The sequence below is a fragment of the Macaca thibetana genome, chromosome 6, assembly GCF_024542745.1.
Source record: "Macaca thibetana thibetana isolate TM-01 chromosome 6, ASM2454274v1, whole genome shotgun sequence".
NCBI classification, from domain to species: Eukaryota; Metazoa; Chordata; class Mammalia; order Primates; family Cercopithecidae; genus Macaca; species Macaca thibetana.
Window position 1 is genome coordinate 161049905 of NC_065583.1, and position 22894 is coordinate 161072798.

Here is a 22894-nt window from a genome sequence, read left to right on the forward strand (position 1 = left end):
TTATAAAGAAAAACTGAATCATATATTGTTGCTGGATATCTAAGATGGTGTATCCACTCTGAAAAACAGTTTTTCAGTATTTCGTTTTTTTAAAGACAGTAAACATGCCTCTATCATGGGGCCCAACAACTGCATGTTTGGGTGTTTATCTCAGAAAAATGAAACCTTATATTCCCCAAATTCTGTATATGAATTTATAGTAGCTTTATTTGTAATATTCACAAATTGGAAACAACTTAGATATTTTTTCAATGGGTGTATGGTTAAACAAATTGTGGTATATATATGCTGGAACAGCACTCAGCAAGGAAAAGAAACAAATTGATACATGCAACAACCTGGAGGAATATTCAGAAAATCGTACCTAGTGAAAAGGCTAATCCCAAAGGTTAATACTGTGTGATTCAATTTTTATAACATTTCTGAAGGGACAAAATTATAGAAATGGAGAGCAGATTCATGGTTTCAGGTTAAGGAGAGGTGAGGGTGGAAGGGAGATGGGATGGGTTATAAAAGGATAACTTGGATCCTCGTGATGATGGAAATTTTGGGGGCTTTGACTGCATCGTGGAAATATCCTGGCAGTGATATTTTACTATAGATTTGCAAGATGTTACTATTAGGAATGCTATGGAAAGAATTTGTCCCCTGCCAAATTCACATATTGAAACTCTAATCTCAAATGTCATGGTGTTTGGAGGTGAGACCTCTAGGATTTAATTTGGCTTAATTGAGATTGTGGGAGGAGTCCTCGTAGTGGAATTAGTGTCCTTATAAGAAGAAACACCAGACACCTGTTCTCTCTCTAACTCCTCTGTGAGGACCCAGCTAGAGAGTGTCTGTTTGCAAGCCAGGAGCAGAGCTCTCGGCAGAAACCAACCATGCTGGCATCTTCATCTTGGCATCTTCATCTTGGACTTCTAGACTTCAGACTACGGTAAAATAAATTTCTGCTGTTTAAGCTACTCAATCTATGGTGTTTTGTTATGGCAGAGTGAGCTGAATAAGACAGGGAGAAACTGGGCAAAAGGTACACCAGAACTCTCTTTATTATTTCTTACAAGTTTATGTAAATCTATAAGTATCTCAAAATCAAATGTTTAATTAAAGAGTCTATTTTTACATAAATATTTGAAAGTTATCTTTGTATGCCATAAAATAATGCTTCCCGTTCTTATGGTACTTTATATTTTTCAGGTGATTTCATACAGTATCCTTCACCAGAATTTGGTTACACATCGGGGAGCCACTGCTGGTCTTTTAGAAATGAGAAAACTGAACCCACTAGAGGTAAGCTCATGGGAATATAGCTGCACAACAAGGGACTGTGGCTCTGACATCTCTTCAGAACTTCTTCCATTTCAACAAGCCTACATTAGAAATAAAGAGATTGCCTAGCCATAGAAGAGGATGAGTCGCTTCTGTATCCCTAAGGATAACATTTGAAAATTAGTTTTGAAACTTTCTTTGAAATGTCTTAATAAGCCACAATACCCCCCATTCATATGGTACTTCACATTCAAGCTAGTGTGAATATAGTTGCATGCAAGGGTTAACTTCCAGTTTGCTATTCTAGCCCCAACCCTCCAGATGGGGCTTTCCAGTGCACACCCTCTGAATGCAGAATGCATTAAAAAAGAAAGAAAGAAAGAAACACTCTCTCCACAGAGTATGTTCAAGTATAAATATGTAAGGAATGTATGGGGGAAGGTAGTGATCCTCTGTTTGCTTTTCATTAAGAATGGATTCCTGATACTCACTGTCCCAAGCAGAAAATCAAGGCTAGTTCCTAAGCACCAACTGCCTTTCCTTTGAGGGCTTCTGCCAAGTTCATAGAAAACATTATACAATGCAAAAATTGTAGAGCTGGCTTCATGTTTTCTCACTGCAACTCCACTCCCTGTGTTAGGAATCGAATGGCAGGTTCCACCTTTCAGCTGGAGCCCAAGGTTTTATTTTTCATTTGAGAATTCAGAACAGAAATAACTTCCCGCTAGTTGTTATTTTGTGAAAAGACACAGTAAGCTGAATTTACTGAAACAAGAGCTCACTAGAATTCAGAGCTTGCTGTGTGCGTGTGACGAGCCGTGGCGTCTGGCTCACCATTAGTACTTTAATTTCCTTTTTCAGGGTATAAACCAGCAAGGTGCTTTGACAAGAGGCTTGTTAAATGGAGAATGGAACTAGATTATTCACTGTGGTGATTATGTCAACCAAAACCAGAATCTAGCTTTCAAGTAGTTGGATGGCTCCCTCGGATCTTTATAGCCAGAAGACTGGGTAATCAGGTGATATACATTGTTAACCTGAGCCACGATTTTACCCAATGCTGGTGATGCAAGCCACAGTGGCTGAATCCCTGGTACATGTGTGGGCACACAATTGTTGCGTAGGTCTTTTATCAAGACCTTCAAGTTTAATCTAATCATGGTCACACTGGAGAAGGTCACCTGGGTAGAGGAGAGTGACTGACTGATTATTCAGGGCATTCGTATTACATCATCTGGACCTGACAGTTTCTTAGTTAGTCCATAAGAACAATAGCTCCTATTATTTAAGTTGCACCTATTTGCCAGACACTGGGCTAGGTGCTGTGTATGCATTGTTCCAATTAATCTTCACAAGAATTGAAGAGGTGAATTGAATTAGCACCATAGTAAAGATGAAAAAACTAGGCAGGTAAGTACCCGTCCTGAGATTTTATCTCTGGCAAGTGCAAATATATGAATTATATACATATCTGACTGTTTTAAAACCCATGCTTTTTCTTTCCCCCGTTCGACATGCTCTCACGCCACTAAAACTCTTCAAGAGCTAACTAACTTCTTGAGGGATCTAGAGAATATTGTGTTGGAACAGAGTGTTAAATATTAAGTTCTGATTCTTAGTTTCTACAGATTTCAAAAAGTCAAAAGCTGCTCTGATACGTTTCATATTTAGCAAAAAAAAAAAAAAAAAAAAGGAATCCACTATGCTGATTTAAGTATCTTTGAACAGTTTTCGTATTAGTTTTATTGATCAGTGGCACCTTAACTCCCTCTGAGTTAAGTCCTGATCATTTGGCTGGTGAATACTTAATGCCTTCAGAAACCTAGTGTGTTCTGGTGACAGGAACCTGGAGACTTGGTCTCCAGCCTGGTTTTCTCACTAATTTTGCAGTTATGACATTGAACAAGGCAGTTTAGCAATCTTTGCTATAGTATTATTGTGCATTAAAGGGACATAATACCTGCATCAGTTAGGAATGTTTTCAGATACATATAACAAAATACATGATTAACAGTAGCTACAAACATAAGGGTATTAATAAAAGTTTGAAGGTGGGAGGACTAGGGCTAAATCAGCAACAATGGTGTCAAGAACCTATTCTTTTATATCATTCTATTCCTCTTCTTGCTGGGTTTTCCAGCTTATGGTTTTATATCAGCCTATTCTTTTATATTGTTCATTCCTCTTCTTGCTGGTTTTCCTCATGCTTATGATTGCAAAATGGCTGCTGCAGCTCTAGCATCACTCCCATACCTAACCAAGGAAGACTAAGGAAGGAGCAAAGCGAATAAGCTCTTCTTTGCATCTATTCTTTTCATCAATAAGCAAGCTAGGTTTCTCAGAAATGCCATAATACACTTCCCTTTACAGCCTCATTATCTAAAATCAAATCACTTGGTCACCCACCCATAACTAAGAGGCCAAGAAAGCAAAGTGTCTGGCTTTTCAATCTTGATATTTATATAGTTCGTTTTCATACTGCTATCAAGAAATACCCAAGACTGGGTAGTTTAAAGGAAAGAAGTTTAATTGACTCACAGTTCTGCATGGCTGGGGAGGGCTCAGGAAACTTACACTCATAGTGGATGGGGAAGCAGGTGCCTTCTTTACAAGGTGGCAGGAGAGTATGTGAAGGAGGAACTTTCAAACACTTATAAAACCATCAGATCCTGTGATAACTCACTATCATGAGAACAACATGGAGGAAACTGACCCCATGATCCAATCACTTCCCTCCCTTGACATATGGGGATTACATTCAAGATGAGATTTGGGTGGGGACACAGAGCCAAACCATATCATTATTAGAAGACAAATAGAAAAAATAGAGCTCAGAATGGCTTTTGTAAGCAATTATTAGTGTCTTACATAGTGATAACCTCAAATGATTTGTTTCATCAAAGTAAGATTTCTTGCTTTGTCCCTCTCCATCCTAAATAGTTTGTAACCAGTATTTTAAATGACATAGTGTATATCCAACAATCTTTATCTGTGCAATGTCTCATATATGTGAAATACAACAATGCAGAGTAAATACTGTAGGTATTCAATCAATGAATTATTTCAATGCCAAAAAACCGCCCACCTGTGATCTAATGTACAATATGTTTTTTGTGTCATTTAAAGTAACCTCTTATATTAGTGTTCTCTTTCTTTTTCAATAGCTAGTAAACTAGACACAAGCTATGAATAAATAATGCCAGAACATCTGGATGAAAAGAAAAAAAATCAATTATCTGGATGTTTTGTCTACGTAACATCAAAACATGTAGCATTGTATAGACAAAACATCCAGATGATTGAATATTTTACTTTTCATGCAGACAGCTTGTTGCCATGTAGACAAAAAGCACTGCCAAGTTAGGGACATAAAAAGAAAAAACAGGGCATAGCAAAACTTGCCTAATTTGTAGACCATGAGTATTTGTCCTAAACGTGATATAGGAAAAGACGACAATTAATGAGATACTGTATCAAATTAATTTCCAAAACTTCTTGGCTATATTGGAAGAACTTTCTTACCACAAGTTCATAGTGATCGTAATAAATGGTGGTTTCATTATGAAATGCTTAATAGGAAACACACAAACCACTTTTTATTTGACACTGTGTTTATTTTATAGATGAAGCAATGCATTCACAGAAAAAAAAAAAAAAAAACAGTGATTACTAAAACACTCCTTTATCTCCTGGAACAACAAATATAGAAACTAATTCTAGTTGTCTAAACATAAGTCAACTTACTAGCCAGGACTCAAGTATAAATTCAATAATTATTTACCTTTGGTGAGCCAGGGGCTGTGCTGATGGATTTTTCATATGCAGGCTATCATCCAATTTATTCTACATTAATTCTGTTCAGTAGCAATTGTTATTCCCATTTTATAAATAGGAAGCTGGGTTTTAAAAATGAAGGAAAATCTCCAAAATCCCACAGTTCGATTATTTCAATAAATAACATGATGCTTGAAAAATAATTTTTTAAATCAGTGTGTTTTGTTTTGTGTAAAATAAAGGAGTGAGGTCTGAGAACACCAAATTTTCAAAACTTGGGTGTCATGACTTGTAAATGCTAGGAATTATGGCTAAATGCACTATGTCATGCTATTTTTATTTCATCTGTTGTTAACACTATTTTCCTATGTTCCAAGTCTAATGTATCTAATTGAGAACTAAACTTGATGAAGAGGGATATCAGTGTTTGACAGGAATCTTTATTTTATCCTTGAAGAAACTGACAGTGCAATGTCCTTAAATACCATCTGAAAAGCCTCACTGAGATAACAAATTACGTTTTATGACTCACTATTCTCATTCCATCTTAAGCAGAAAGTTCCAAATTCAATACACAGAGGTCACTAAGGGAACATTCTGTCTTCAAATCATCCTTATGTAGTCTCTCAGTTTTCTGGCAGTGGTTTAGCTGGATGGGATCATAAGTGAGAGCCAGGGGAACCTTTTGTTTTGAGCCAAAAGTTGTGCGATCAGGACCCAGTGGTCTTGGATTTTCCAGGTCAAAAGGCTGTCAAAAAATGTCATTGGGGAATGGGTCTGAGGAGGAAAGCAGTAGAATGTTCAACTTGAGCCACAGTGGTGCATTACTCAGTGTAAAGAAATGCATCACTGTGATAACCTCTGAGCCCTGCAGCCACTTTGTGAAATACAGAATTGTTCTGATTTATGAATATGATATTATGGCTGCAGCAAGTCTCTCACCTACACATGAAGTTTTAGACCAGGAGTATCAAGGTAAACCTCACCATGCTGCCCATTTATAAATTTCCTGCTGTTAAAATCCAACACCCTTCATGAACACATTGTATTTTAAACCTGAATTGGTTCTGGAACGAGATAGTGGTAATGGTTGCACAACCTTGAGAAGATACAAAAAAAAAAAATGGATTTAATGAATGCATCCTTTAATGGATGAATTTTGTGGTATGCGAGTTATATCTTAATTTAAAGAGAACCGTATTGGACTAATTCAAATGGCTTCTTGAACATCAAATGGATCTTACAAAGAGCTATATTTCTGTGATTTAAGTGTAAATGAAATAGAAACATATGGAGTAAATTTCTGCAGAATTGTGCATGATTTCAAAAATTAAGAGGGAAGCGTTCTTGGCAAAACCTAGTTGGGTTTTATCTAATCCAAACTATTTAAAAAATAAATTGAGACATTTCATAAACCAAAAATACAGCTGGTTTTTCCATCCTTTATGTATTTGTTATGTTTAGTCCTTTACACTAAATACATTTTTACTTATATTGGATGGTACAGGCAGTTCAGGTGCCCAGACAGATAATTGTGAATACTTTGGATATCATATGATTGCCTAAGTATATGAATAGTTAGGATATCATAGAGCCTAAAACAAAGTGAAGTTGTGAAAAAGTTGCTATAGTTTATTAAATACCATTTTTGAGGAAATATTCTTTGTTGAAATAATTAAAGGAGAAAGCCTATTATAGCAGCCTCTGAGTTAAGTTCAAGAGCACAGAATAACTGAAATCTCTGAGACTAGTCTTCAAAGTTCATTCCATCTTCATTATATGTTAATATTTTCTGGGCATATAAATACCATTGTTACTAAAAGTGAAGTCTTTTTGTAGTGTGCAAAACGCAATCACAAAATGGTAAATCTTTACACATATGACAAATTTTTGAGGTTATCACACACAACCTTGTAATCATTTTTAACCCATACATCTACTTATTTTTCCCTTGCTTTTCTATTAAGTCCTAGACTGTAAACTCCTAAGCAGCAACATATGTGTCCTTTCCACAGCTGATTTCCAATACCTGATGGGTCCTTTACACCCACAAAGATGTGTTGAATGAATGCTCCTGATGAAATGTCATTTTAACTTTCATCTCTTCTGCTGGTGTCAGTTCCTCAAATAAGCCTTCCCCAACTGCCTATGTCCATCATCTCTCACTCTCTATCCATTGATCTTTTTTAACTTTACTTCCTAGCATCCTATAACATGGCAGTATAATATACATATCTATTTGTTTATTGTTTCTCCCACTGACATATTACTCATTGAGGTCAGGCTCAATTGAGGTTAGTTTTCTTCAATGCTCTCTGATAATGGGAGGACAAAATATCAGAAGATACAGAGAAGCCAGAGTTTGAATCACTCACTAAGTAATATTGGTTCCAAAGCCACAAGAGGAAATATTAAAGGACATTCCATCTCACAAGGAGCAATTTCTAAATATCTGGAATTTGGGCTGACAAAAATGGAAACATCATACGCAGCTATTGGACCCAGTCCACGCACTTCCACGGCTTTGCTCAGACCTGGCTGTTCCAAGGTCCATGGAAACTTGCCCTGCCTTGTGGTCCATTTGGAATCAGCAAATGGGTTTCATGTTTCTCCTATGATGATAAAGCCCCCACCATGATGCCGTCTTATCTCTTAATGCCATTGCTTTTTAAATCTTTACTAGGTGCAAGCACCTTCAGCAATGGGCAGTGCAGGAGCCCTAGCATGTAGGTCCTACCCAACTGGAGCTGCAGAGACCCTGCCTTCCTCAGCAGCTACACAGACAGACTGATGTTGAACAATTAAATATGAGGACATTTGAGTGGATTCGTTGATCATTTCTTTCTCCACAATGGAATGCTCTGAGAGATGAGCTTCATATTGCCTCACTGGGGACATTCCATATGTCCACATAACCAGTTGGGTTTTCCTGCGACGCTATGATCTGCTTGGTAAATCACAAACATAAATTCGTTTTCTTCTTTCTTGGCTTCCCTTTTCCCTTCATTCTTGCTTTACTAGATCAGAGTGTAAACTTTGCTCTAAACTAATCAGTTTAGAGCTCAGGTATCTAGATGAAGACAGTCATAGAAAGCAGTCATAGGGATGGGATTTTTGAGCTTGATTTCCCACCTGTCTGGAGGTAATATGGATGGTCAATGTGGTAGTAACAATTACTAAAGCTTTCACCTATTGATAATTGAGATATTATATAGTTGGAAAGTAGGACGTTAGGAGGCCAAGTGACTGCTGTTTTTTTTTTGGTATGGGGGATATGGTAATAATAAAGATTATGGTGGGGTCAGGCATGGTGGCTCACGCCTATAATCTCAGCACTTTTGGAGGTCAGGGTGGGCGGATCACCTGAGGTCAGAAGTTCAAGACCAGCCTGGCCAACATGGTAAAACCCCATCTCTAGTAAAAATACAAAAATTAGCTACTCAGGAGGCTGAGGCAGGAGAATGGTGTGAACCCAGGAGGTGGAGCTTGCAGTGAGCTGAGATCCATCACTGCACTCCAGCCCGGGTGAGCGAGACTACGTCTCAAAAATAAATTAAAAAAAAAAAATTATTGCGTGTGGTGGCATGCATCTGTAATCCCAGCTACTCGGGAAGCTGAGGCAGGAGAATTGGTTGAACCAGGGAGGCAGAGGCTGCAGTGAGCTGAAATTGCACCACTGTCCTCCAGCCTGGGTGACAGAGCAAGACTCCATCTCAAAAATAAATAAATAAATAAAAATCAATAAAGCAATTATGGTGGTGGGGAGTGGATATTTCTGTTTGCAGTGGAGGACTTGTAAGAAGAAAATAAAAGGCTTGGGGCATTAAATTGCTAACCTAAATCACACTCTGAAAGCCCAGAGGTTTCTATATCAGCTTTACAGGGAATATTCATTTCCTTCAGACACAGGGAAGACTGTGTTGAAAATGAGAACTGATATCTGATTATCGGTGTGACAGAGTTACAAAAGTGATTAAATGTACAACACAGGTCTTCTATAATAAGGCTCAAACCTGATATGAAAAGTATGGGAATGGGAGATTTTAGATTGGCAAGTCATACAATCTCAGTCCCCCAATTCTCCAGAATTCTACTACATACCAGAAGAGAAAACTCTCCTTGCCTGGAAACTGTGCAAAGGCCTCACCTGAAGCAAGGTCTCTCAATATGTCTCAATTTTCTCAGGGTTTGTTTCTGCTACCCTCCATTGTAACCAGGCTAGATGGCAGCCTGGTTAAGCCTTGGACTTCATTGTCTGAGACAAAAATAGATGTGATTTCTACATTAGATAGTAAGGCTGAAACAAGAGTGGGAATCAAAGTGTTTGGTCTACAGGGATTTATGGCAATGGTGCTTGGAGAGGGCAGAAAAGGCAAAGATGTTTAGATGGTGATCGTGTTGCTTGATTTATGTAATCAAAAATAATTGATGTCTAATGAGCTGAAGGATGATGCCAACAGCTGTAATGGAAACTCAAGGTTCCTTGACCTGTTTCTAGATTTAAGTTAATTCACAGACCCAGAGCCACATAACTGAAAGAGTGGCTTGATAAGACAAATAAATAGGATAGATATTTCCCAAATTCTTCTTCCCCCAAAGAGCTCACAGCCAATTTCCGTGACAACTATATACTGGGGAAAGGAGAATGCCCAAATACTCAGGAGCTGTTATATACAGAATCTGAGTTTATGCTGATTTAATTGGATCTAAAATGCCTTCCTGCTCTCATTAGGATGGACACTTTAAAGAGATTTGGGGAGAAGGCATAGATGGAGAAAGTTCCCAAGAATTTGGGTGGGGACAGGATTGAATATGCAAAGTAACTTTTGAAACTAGAAGATAGAGTAGGTAAAGTCATTAATTTTACAAATTTACACATTTAGTCATTAATTTTACACATTTTACACACTAAAATACTGTCTCTATAAATACTGTTATATTAAAATACTCTATAAATACTGTCTGTTATATTATAACAGCAATGGGAATAGTAGATAGCAAGATAGAAACCAAGAGAGGGAAGAATTTCAAATAGGAAATGGCTTGTCAGTAAACATTCTGTAGCAAGACCTTCATTTGTTCTGAGGACAAATGCCTGAGTGTTTATTTCCCTTTGTTGAGCAGCAGAAGACGAGTTCTGCCCACAGCTGTTCATGAGAAAAAAGGCAATTATTGTTTTTTTTTTCTTCTTCTTTTTAAAATTGCTTGCAAAGGAGAGACAGGAAAGCCTTCTTGGAATGCAACTAGGATGGGGAAAGAATAGATGTATAGGGGTAAATCTTTGGTTAGTGGGAGCATGGTGATAACAGAGAGACAGATAGGTCTGGCTCTGAGTTTTATTCTGTTCTACCGTTATGGCCTTGGGCAAGTGGGCTAAAATTGGAGGTGGCCAGGGGAGTCATTAAATAGAAAAAGAATTTTGGAGGCTGTTTCTTTTCCTGGACTTTCTAGAAAACAAGCCTAGAGCAAAGTTTACATGCTAACACTTTATCAAATTTTGCAATCCCATGCTTAAGTGAGGGGAAAGCGAAGCAATTCAGTACGAAAGAGAGAAGGCAAATGTAATTATGAGGTTGTGCATTAAATGATCATGTTTTCCCAACAAAACATAATTGTTCCCTTGGTCAAATAAGATTTTTTAATTATTAAAATTAACAAGTGAATTTATGAAAGTTAACATAAAAATGAATTAATTTAAATATACTGGCAAGAAACAATTAGAAAAATACGTTGATCAAATAATAAAAAGTACACATTGTATCTACATGGTTAGAGTAATCTACATCCAACCTACTTCTGAAAACTGAGTCTGGAATATCCATTTTTAAGATCATCTCTAAATTTTGTTGTCTAGAAATGTCTTTAATAAAATTTTGAAGAAGTGTCCCTGGAAAAGATTGTGATAGCAAAGAATCTGATGTGACCATTTGTAGGTCCTTGGCAAATTATCCCGATGTTGGATAGCTTTGATTTTCAAGAAAATTGTGTATTTTATGTGAAGCTATAAGCAAAACCATTTCTCACTTGTCTCTTAGTTTTTGGTGAGGCAGCTCTCCGGTATACATAAAACATCCTCATCATACAACCCAAATAATGTTCTTCCTTTCTTAGTTCTCCCCAATGTAGCAACTACATTCTGTTTGGCCCTTTTCCACCTGTATCTCTGTCACACTTCCATGACTTCCTGGAACTTAACAGAGCTTTATGCAACACAACACCTAGTGAAGCTGACGTGAATGTATATATTAACAAGAGGTTATGATATATTGACATGAATGTAGACATAGAGATCTAAGTAATTTATGCAAACCATTTTGGTTAAGTAATTTTGAAAATATGTTTCATCTCCCTGACTCACTATTGATAAATGTGTTTCCGAGTTTGTTCTAAAAGTAGTCACCAGCACTAGCTGTTCCTTCTTGCTTCTTCCCAAGAAACTGGCACTGATTTGCTTGATAAATTTGAACACTTTTCAAAAATATCCTCTTTCAAGAGCTGGTAAATAGCAGAATTAAAATATATTTTCTGTTCATCAAACTTTTTCTATAGCCTAACCTGAGGGTCCTGTAATGTTTTTCTAACTCACATGCTATAGTATTTTAACCTTCAGAGAATCCCTGTGAACAGTGTATAAAAATGTGGAGCGCATAAAAAGTATTTTGAGAGTACTTCAAATAATGTAGATCATGGATCACCCTCTCCACCTGCCTGTATGTGGAATTCTGATATTGTATTATACACATGGTCATAATAAACACACTAAAGTGTTTGGATCTGGACACATTTTTTCTTTGTTATTTTTGTCTTAGTTAAATATAGTGGAAAGTGAAAATTATTTATTCAGGGAAAATGCCACATTTCCTGAGTCATTCATTCAGCAGTGTTTGGTTAATTTGATTTTGTTGGGCATTTTTATAAATCTGATATATTTACCCAGAGGACTTTTGGCACTGGCAGCATATTAAAATCAGCAAAAAAATAAAACAAAAAATAAAAAAAAACTAGCCTCAGATTGGGAAGACTCAATTGCATCCAGATGAGGACCAAATCCACTTCAGATTTCCAAAGCAAATACAATTAATTATGTCAAAAATGCATCCTTTGGAGACTTCTGGTATGTATATTTATTCCCATGCTAATTGTGGTGGCATTCTAGTGACCCAGTTTTGCATCATCTGCACATACCCCCATCCTCCCTCTTGTCTTCCTTTGTGTTTATTAGTCTCCTAATTTCTGATTCACATAATTTTCCTGAACCAACAATTAAAGGAGATAATTGAAGCAAGTATACAGAGTATTTGACTTTTAAAAAGCATGTTTTCTAAATTTATACCTCATTTTATTTTTAAAAAATTATTCATTTATTTTTAATTTTTCCATAAGTTATTGGGGTACAGGTGACATTTGGTTACATGACTAAGTTCTTTAGTGGTAATTTGTGAGGTTATGGTGCACCCATCACCTAAGCAGTATACACTGCACCATATTTGTAGTCTTTTATCTCTCACCCCTCTCCCACTCTTCCCTCCAGTTCCCACAGTCCAATGTATCATTTTTATGCATTTGCATCCTCATAGCTTAGCTCCCACATATCATTGAGAACAAACAATGTGTGATTTTCCATCCCTGAGTTACTTCACTTAGAATAATAGTCTCCAATCTCATCCAAGTCACTGCAAATGCTGTTAATTCATTCCTTTTTTATGGCTGTATATTTCATCACATATATATCATATATCATATATACATATATCATATATATGTGATATATGTACATAGATCATATTTGTATCTTATATATGTGATACATGTACTCATATGTATCACATATGTGATATATGCACACATATCATACATGCACATATATGCACATGCACCATATGTGCACAAATATGCACACATATGTGTACATATATGTGCACATGTTGTATATGTACATATATCACACATATATATGTCATATCTCTGTCTCTCTCTCACAGTTTCCTTATCAACTGGTTGATTGATGGGCTTGGGTTGGTTCCACAATTTTGCAACTGTGAATTGTGCTGCTATGAACATGCGTGTGTAAGTATCTTTTTTGAATAATGACTTCTTTTCCTCTGGGTAGATACCCAGTAGTGGGATTGCAGGATCAAATGTTAGTTCTGCTTTTAGTTCTTTGAGGAATCTCCACACTGTTTTCTATAATGGCTGTACTAGTTCACATTCCAGCAGTGTAGAAGTGTTCCATGTTCTCTGCATCCATGCCAACATCTACTGTTTTTTGATTTTTTGATTATGACCATTCTTTCAGGAGTAAGGTGGTATTGCGCTGTGGTTTTGATTTGCATTTCACTGATCATTAGTGATGTTGAGCATGTTTTTATATGTTTGTTGGCCATTTGTATATCTTCTTTTGAGAATTGTCTATTCATATCCTTAGCCCACTTTTTGATGGGATTATTTCTTCTTTTCTTATTGATTTGTTTGAATTCGTTGTAGATTCTGGATATTAGTCCTTTGTCAGTTGTGTAGATTGTGAAGATTTTCTCCCACTCAGTGGGTTGTCTGTTTACTCTGTTCCTTTTGCCATGCAAAGCTCTTTAGTTTAAATAGGTCCCAGGTATTTATCTTTGTTTTTATTGCATTTATTTTTGGGTTTTGGGTCATGAAATTCTTGCCTAAGTCAATGTCTAGAAGTGTTTTTCCAATGTTATATTCTGGAATTTTTATGGTTTTAGGTCTTAGATTTAAATCCTTAATCCATCTTGAGTTGATTTGTCTATAAGGTGAGAGATGAGGATCCAGTTTCATTCTCCTACATGTGGCTAGCCAATTATCCCAGCACCATCTGTTGAAAAGGGTGTCCTTTCTTCACTTTATGTTTTTGTTTGCTTTGTCGAAGATCAGTTGGCTGTAAGTATTTGGGTTTATTTCTGGGTTCTCCATTCTGTTCCATTGGTCTATGTGCCTATTTTTATACCAGTACCATGCTGTTTTGGTGACTATGGCCTTATAGTGTAGTTCGAACTCAAGTAATGTGATGCTTCCAGATTTGTTATTTTTGCTTAGTCTGACTTTGTCTATGTGGGCTTTTTTCTGGTTCCACATGAATTTTAGAATTGTTTTTTCTAATTCTGTGAAGAATGATGGTGGTATTTTGATGGGGATTGTGTTGAATTTGTAGATTGCTTTGGGCAGTGTGGTCATTTTCACAATATTGATTCTATTTACCCACCCAGCAGCATGGGATGTATTTCCACTTGTTTGTGTTGTCTACGATTTCTTTCAGCATGTTTTGGGGTTTTCCTTGTAGAGATCTTCCAACTCCTTTGTTAGGTATATTCCTAAGTATTTTATTTTTTATTGTTGAAGCTATTATAAAAAATGCCGAGTTCTTGATTTGATTCTCCGCTTAGTCACTGTTGCTATATAGAGGAACTACTGATTTGTGTACATTAATCTTGTATCCGGAAACTTTGCTGAATTACTTTATCAGTTCCAGAAACTTCCTGGAGTCCTTAGGGTTTTCAAGGTAAACAGTCATATTGTCAGAAAACAGCGACACTTTGACTTCCTCTTTACTGATTTAGATGCCCTTTATTTCTTTTTTTTGTCTGATTGCTCTGGCTATGACTTCCAGTACTGTGTTGAAGAGGAGTGGTGGGAGTGGGCATCCTTATCTTGTTCTAGTTCTAAGAGGGAATGTTTTCAACATTTCTCCATTCAGTATTATGTTGGCTGTGGGTTTGTCATAGATGACTTTTATTACATTAAGGTGTGTCCCTTGTATGCCAATTTTGCTGAGAGTTTTAATCATAAAGGGATGCTGGATGTTGTTGAATGCTTTTTCTGCATCTATTGAGACAATCATGTGATTTTTGTTTTTAATTCTGTTTATGTGATGTATCACATTTATTGACTTATGTATGTTAAACCATTCCTGCATCTCTGGTATGAAACCCACTTGATCATGGTGGATTATCTTTTTGGTATGTTGTTGGATTTGGTTAGCTAATATTTTGTTAAGAATTTTAGCATCTATGTTCATCAAGAATATCGTATACCTCATTTTAGAACAGTGCAATAACCTCCCAAATAATTTCTTGGGCTCAGGAAGCCCCATGCCTTCCTTTATCCAGTGTGCTTCATCAGAAAATTCTCCTTAAACACCCTTTTGCATCTTATCTTCTAAGTTTAGATGGGCAGCTTTGGGACACACACATGGGTCACCATCCATGGAAGAGAAAGGGAGAGAGTTAAAAAGATGGCCACTGGAAACTGTGCATAACAGAAACCTAGATGACCTCTGCATATACTTGTTATGAACTCTATCATGCTTGTATTCCCTCCCAAAATTCATATTTTAAAATCCTACTCCCTAATGTGATGGTGTTAGGAGGTGGAGCCTCTGGAAGGTAAGAAGGATCAAATGAGGTTATGAGGGTGATGCCCTCATGAATGGGATTCGTGTCCTTATATGACAGTACCAAGAGAACATTCTTCCTTTCTCTGCCATGGAAAGACACAGAGAAAACTGCCACCTTTGAACAGGAAGTGAGACCTCACCAGACACTGAATCTGCCAGCACCTTGATCTTGGACTTCCCAGCCTCCAGAACTGAGAGAAGTAAATATTTGTTATTGAAGCCACCTGGCCTATGGTTTTATGTTGCAACAATCTGAGTTGACTAAGACAATACTATAGCAGATTAAAAGTTGGTCCTGTAAAAGATATGCCAATGTTCTAACCCCCACAACTTGTGAGCGACCTTATTTAGAAAAGGGGCCTTTGCATATTTAAGTTACTTTCTGGGTGGGCCCTAAACCCAATGGCAAATGTACTTATAACAGACTGAAGAGAACACACACATGTGAAGACAGAGGTAGGGATTGTATTGATGTAACCACAAGCCAAGGAATGCGTACAGCCACCAGAAAGTAAAAGAGCAGGAAAGGATTCTTCCCTAGAGCCTTTAAAAAGTATGTGGATTCCAGATTTCTGGTCTTCAGAACTCTAAGAAAATAAGTTTATGCAGTTTTCAGTTGCCCTGTTTGTGGTAATTTTGTTACAGCAACCCTAGGAACTTAAGACATGTACCAAGAGAAGGAACCTCAGATGGTTACTCCAAAGATGTTTCCTTACTAAGCAATTTTTTACTGTTAACATCCCTAGTTTAGGAACCACTAGGAGGGCTGATATCTACACTGGAGCGACACATAGGCTGCAGACATTCTGATTTGTTGAGAAGCATTTCTGAATGGCCAGTGGCTTCTTCATACTGATTGTTAAATGTTTTGAATATTATCTCCAATCGTTTCTGCATCTAATATTCAACATGTACCTGATGCATTATAGACATTTAGTAATGTTGTATGAAGTGAATGAATGAGCTAGTCTATACGAGCTGTTCTAGAAAATAGTTAATTATTCATTAATCATAATCATACTTTGGACTGGGTGCATTATTTCTAAAATTAATTTTAGAACTATTCCCAAACTTAAATGCCGGGGTCAGATAATGAGCACATTATTTATTTATTTATAAGCTATTATGAATACTTTCTGGAATGAGACAGTTTATCTAAAAAGGAGGGAAGAAAGGACAGAGGGAGAAAGAGAGAAAGGGAGACAGGAGTTTGGCATTCTCTCTCCTATTACAACTTTGACTCTTCAAGACAAAACTGTCTCATTTATTATTCTTCTCTTTTCTTCTCTTTTTTTTTCTTCTTTTCTTTTCTTTTTTGAGATGGAGTCTCACTCTGTCACCCAGACTGGAGTGCACTGGGGCAATCTTGGCTCACTGCAACCTCTGCTGTCCGGGTTCAATGATTCTCCTGCCTCAGCCTCTGAAGTAGCTGAGATTATAGGTGCCTGCCATCGCACCTGGCTAATCTTTGTATTTTTAGTAGAGCCGGGGCTTCACCATGCTGGGCAGGCTTTTCTTGAACTCCTGACCTTGTGATCCACCCACTTCGGCTTCCCAAAGCTCTGGGATTACAGGCGTGAGCCACCGTGCCTGGCCTCTTGTTTATTTTTCTGATAACATCAAGGATGTATGGTCAATGAAAATCATTAAATGAGTTCAGTGGCATCAGAAGTCTCTTTAAATGATGTTGCATTTAACTGGGATGGCTTCTATCTGGTCTTACTACCTGTTGCATTTCCAGAGCTCTATTTTCTTTTATTTGTTGACTTATCAAATTTAGCTCTGCCACTGGTGCTCCCTCTGAACTGCCCTGTGGTTTGTAGCTTCAGTTTGTTCTGTTTTGTTTTGTTTTTCTTTTTGTTTTTCTCTGCATCTAAATTCTCTGCGTCTAGAACAATTCTGTCCAATAAAACTCCTACTGTGATGAAAATGCTTTATATTCTGTGCTGTCCAATACACAGCTACAAGCCACTTGAGATGTGGCGAATGTGCCTGAGGAACTCAATATAACATTTTATTTGATTTTAATTAATTTATATTTCAACGTAAATAGCCACATGTGGCTAGTGGCTACCATATCGAATGATGCAGATCTAGATCGACGTTTAAATGCTGAAATTTTAAATTGCTATTATTTCCAGAAGTTTGGAAACTCTGCCTTTGTTGCAAATCGCTATGAAACTTTGTTGCTTCATAACAGTTAAATGCTTAATATTTCATCTTCTCTTGATCTGCTTTTGCTAACAATTAAGGCTTGCTATAACCTAAAACAGAAGTTGGCGAACTACAGTCCCTAGGCCAAATCAAGCCTGCTGGCAGTTTTTATGAAAAAAGGAAAAACAATAGTGATATTGGAACACAGCATGCCCATTTGTTTGGGTATAGTCTTTGACTGGTTTTGTGCTACAATAGCAGGACTGAGTGATTTTGACAGAGACTACAGAGCTGGCAGAGCTGAGGGTATTACTAACTGGCCTTCACAGGAAAAAAAGGCCCATCCCTGATTTAGAATAAAGTTGTTCTTTCATTGTATGTTATAATAATTAACTGTTTATTCTTTCCATAATTTTTAGTCTATTTTAAAGGATAAGGCTTTTATTATTAGAATAATGGGTGCCTTTTAATTTTTCTCCTCATTTTGACACCAATTCAATGTCATTGGCTCAGTAGCTTAGAACATCTCCTTGCCTCATTTCTAATTTTGACATTCTGATGATCTTAGGCAGTATATGTTCCGAGAAGTTGACCAGACGTTGTACTAGCCTGTTAATGATTTTAAAATGCTTCCAGGGGACTTAACGATCTTTCCAGGTGATTTTCTCTTTATTTTTAAGAATATCAAGTTCAATTCACTATTGTACTACTGTATCACTGATTTTCCAAATTCTCTGAGATGGATTCATTCACAGAGCAAACTGTATAAATGACTGCTCAAGGAATCAAATCTGACTTCAGTTTCTACCCAGGTTGTGGCTTGCATAAGAAGTTCTACTCATCAGCCAGGTGCGGTGGCTCATGCCCATAATCCCAGCATTTGGGAGGCTGAAGCAGGTGGATCACGAGGTCAGGAGTTCAAGGCCAGCCTGGCCAAGGAGGTGAAATCCCATCTCTACTAAAAATACAAAAATTAGCTGGGTGCACATGGTGGCAGATGCCTGTAATCCCAGCTACACAGGAGGCTGAGACAGGATAATCGCCTGTGGTGGCGGAGGTTGCAGTCGAGATCAGGCCACTGCACTCCAGCCCAGGTGACAAGAGTGAGACTCAGTCTCAAAAAAAAAAGAAAGAAAGAAAGAACCACTCATCTTTGGGTGTTTTTATTCCCTATCCAAGAATCATCTCGTTTCTCAGTACAAAGTCATAATGCCTGATGGCTACTTCAAGGATGAGTGGTTGATGATTATTTACGTCAATTCAATCAACAAGTTAATATCTAAAACTTTTTTTTTTTTTTTTTGGTGGAGAAATGTCCGTACTAACATTTTAGTTTTGTTTTTGTGGCTGTAATTTCTGCTTGTTATTCAAACAATATTGAAAAATCAGTAATCAACCTTTGGAACAAATGAGTCAGTATGCATGCAGTTGAGCTTTCTGTTGTACTTAACAAGGATGGCCTCATCCTAATGGGGAAATTAGACTCTAGGAAAAGCAAAGAGAAGACCACACACAAGGGACTAGGTGAGTGGTAACACAAACAGCCCACTAATTCCTCGATGGTGATACCAATGTATTTATTACTTTACACTAGTGGTACAGTTCTTGGTCACGTTGTTGTCTTATTTAAGAAGTTTGGAGATTTTCTTAAGATCAATTCTCTGTGTCTGGCCTAAAACAACTTTTCAAAGTGATACTGCAATTCTAATCTTGGCTTTCATAAGGACGCTATGCTGTGATGAAAATTTAGTTATTCATCATCAAAATTATAGCTTAAAACAAATCTTGTAATGTCTTATTGAAAACTGTAAATATTATGAAGCATAAATATAATTCTGATTATATCCCCAATGATGCTGGACATTTGTGAAATGGCAGGGTTTTTTTTTTAGATGAAGTTTCACTCTTTGTTGCCCAGGCCAGAGTGCAGTGGCATGATATCGGCTCACTGCAACCTCTGCCTCCTGGGTTCAAGTGATTCTTCTGCCTCAGCCTCCCAAGTAGCTAGGATTACAAGTGCCTGCCACCACGACCGGCTGATTTTTGTATTTTTTTTTCACTAGAGGTGAGGTTTCACCATGTTGGCCAGGCTGATCTCAAACTCCTGACCTCAGGTGATCCGCCTGCCTCAGCCTCCCAAAGTGGTGGGATTATAGGCATGAACCACCATGCCCGGCCAAAATGGCAGTTTTGTATGCTGACTTACCAGATCAAAATCATCTGGAGTGGGGTTGAAAGCTGAGAGTGAGAGTGCAGGTTCTCATGTTTCTGCAATATCTGTGTGGGTAGGTTGCACTGCGTATGGCCTAGATTGTTGGTGACAATCTGTCTGACTTCTTGAGGGCTCTTTAACAAAATATATATGTCTGGCATTTTGCAAACATATAAATTCTTATATTATTCTTATTTCTCAATTTTTATCAAGATAGCTATGATCAAACCTTTCACCTGAAGATCGTATTTGTCCCTGAAGACTTTCAGCAGTGCTAGTGTGAAAATATTTGAACCTTAACACTACATGAGAAAACAAAGTATTTTTCTAAATACGAAACAGAAACATTAAAAAAGTATGGATTAGTTAAACTTGAAGCAATCCTATAGCTATCTATATCATATCTATGTCTATATATTCTCTAGTAAACATTAGTACCTAATATTTCCTGAAACTATTGAATCCATGTAGACGTTGGCCAACAGTATATTATCCCCAGTGTTCTCCTAGAACTTTGCCCATGCCATGGAACTTACCACATTGTATTGTGGTTACTTACTGAGATCTAGAAGCTGTTGAGTATGGTGAGATTAAAAGACCATTCGGTCCACTATAGCAGGGATGCTGACTGCAAAGCTATCTCTTTGATTATAGAGAGGTTCCTCTGAGAGAGTACCCTTAAAGACAGTTGGTCACCTGACTAAGTCACTAGGAAAAGTGCCCTTTAACACACTGTCTTTTTTAAAGCAATTCTTAAGAGATGATTGTGCTTCCTTATTACTGATCTAATCCATAATTATTGAAGGAAATTTGGAACATGCATTGTGCCAAATAAAAAAAAATACTATCCATATCCCACTCATTAGAAGTAATTAATGTTAACCTTTGGAGTGATGCTAAGTAAATTGTTTTGCTTACATATGCATTTAAAGCATACATTGGTTTGTTCTTAGAATACCTCAAGCTTCCAGTTTAAAAAATCTCTTTTTAAAAAAATTGGAATATTTACTTGACAAATAAAAATTGTATTTATTCAAAGTGTATTAAGTGATGATTTTATATATGTAAACATTGTGCAATGATTACTGCAATTAAATTAGTTAGCACATTCCTCACCATTCATAGTCACTATCGGGTATGTGTGTGTGATGAGGACCCTTAAGATCTACTCTTCCAGCAAATTGCAAGTAAGCAATACCTTAGTATCTTTAATAACTTTAGTCACCATGCTGTGCATTAGATCTCAAGAAGGTACTCATCTTATAACTGAGAGTTTGTACCCTTTAACCAACATTTCCCCATATCCTCTACCTCCCAGCCCTTGCCATATACTACTGAGGGGCATATACTATTTCAGCAACACTGAAAATAATTGAAGGAAGAAAATGAATGCTATTCCAATTATGGGGGAAATCCGGCATAGGCTGACAGGACTCACTGATGTTGGCACTGAGCCATGCATCCCAGTTAACTCGACAATCATGCTCAAATTCCCAGGACACATTTGTAACCTCACTAGTTCTGAACCTTTGTTTTGTAGCTCCAAGTTTTCTAAAGAGTCAGAAATAAGCTTCAGAACCATTTACTCTATTTACCAGCAGTGCTTTTCAATAAAGCCCTCCCTAAAGTAGTTTAAAAGAAAAATGTAAATTCTTTTACTCTAAGAAAGTGATGAGGGTAAAAAAGAGGAACCGGTGACATTAGCTATTGATATTATTTATTGACCCAAACTCTCGCACTTGCTACCTTGTTTTTGGTTTGATATTCTTCTGCTGTTTTGTGATAGTTTCTTGAACTCTCCAAGGTCCTCTCACATCAGGGCCTTCACATGTATTCCTACTCTCTAGAACGCTTCTCCTAGTTTCCCACCATTTTTCTCTGGTAGAGTCTTAATTTATCCTTTACGTTTCGTTATAAATGATCCTTTTTTAGGGAAGCATTCTATGACCCCAAAAACTAAGTTAGGGTCTTGCTGTTATATGCATGCTTAGAGACACTACTTTTCTTCATTAGCAACTATCATTATTATGATTGTACACTTGATGGTGCCTGGTCTTTTTCACATCACTTACCACAGAGCTGGAGAGAGAATAATTTCTGAATAAATAGTTGTTTATTGATTGAATAAATACTACTTGACTAAGAGAAGGGCCTACACATAATGGTACTAATTCCATGTTTATTTTCATGTTTTGAATCATGATAGTTACAACCCAATTGGAAAGGTGAAATAGATTCTTTTTAAGTAGTCAAAAAAGTCACCTCCTTCTTTATTTCTGTCTCTTTGCAATATATCAGCTCATAGTTTCAAATTTCTGTCATGTTCTGCAATGTCAGGTACATTAGAAGATATAATGAGATTATCCTGGTAGAAATTGCCCACATTTCCAGTGAAAATGAAAGCATTGTCTAACTAATTTTTGTCTGACTGCTATGGGAACTGGTCCTTTTATGGTATTTTGAGATAAATGCCACCCAAATCCCAGAGAGATCACAAAATTTGGTTTCAACATCAAAAACTTTAATTTTGGGTACGCAGTTAGCCATCAAATGCTTCAGTAGATTATTGAAGTAAAAGTCAGGAAACGTTAGTCTCAAATTTCCGTACTTTCTTCATTTATGAAATGGAAAGTTTATTTATTCATTCAACAAATACTTATTTTATACCATCTGTATAACAGTACTGTGCTAGGTGATAAAAGAGAAACAAAAACAGATTATAAATAAGTACCCAAGGTCATCTGTGATATAAATACAATGCCACAAATATTAAGGAAGAGTTGTAATAGGTATACACTGGAGGAGCTAGCTTCCCAGGCATGTTTTATAGATTTCAAGTAATTCGTTGTGTTCCTAAAAGGGTTTCCACATTCAAGAAAATTTGGAGAATGGTGCACACTAAATTTTGTGAAGAGACACAATATCAAACATACCAAAATAAACATGCCAAAATCTCTGAGAATTCCAACAATTATTAAAATGATTTTTCTTTAATCAAATATTTCCCTGAATCTTTTAATTACAAACCCTCATCTTTCTCCTAAAATAACCTAAATATTCTGGTGTTTGAAGAT

General features: G+C 36.9%; 1 long non-coding RNA gene across 1 annotated transcript in view; it reads left to right on the forward strand.

Annotated features, from left to right (window-relative positions):
- Positions 1–829: 829 nt before the first annotated feature.
- LOC126957190 (uncharacterized) overlaps positions 830–22894 on the forward strand; it is a 41314-nt gene continuing 19249 nt past the window's right edge. The window contains exons 1-2 of the long non-coding RNA XR_007726687.1: positions 830–937; positions 1198–1290. This is a non-coding gene — a long non-coding RNA (uncharacterized LOC126957190). The remainder of the gene's footprint in view (positions 938–1197; positions 1291–22894) is intronic.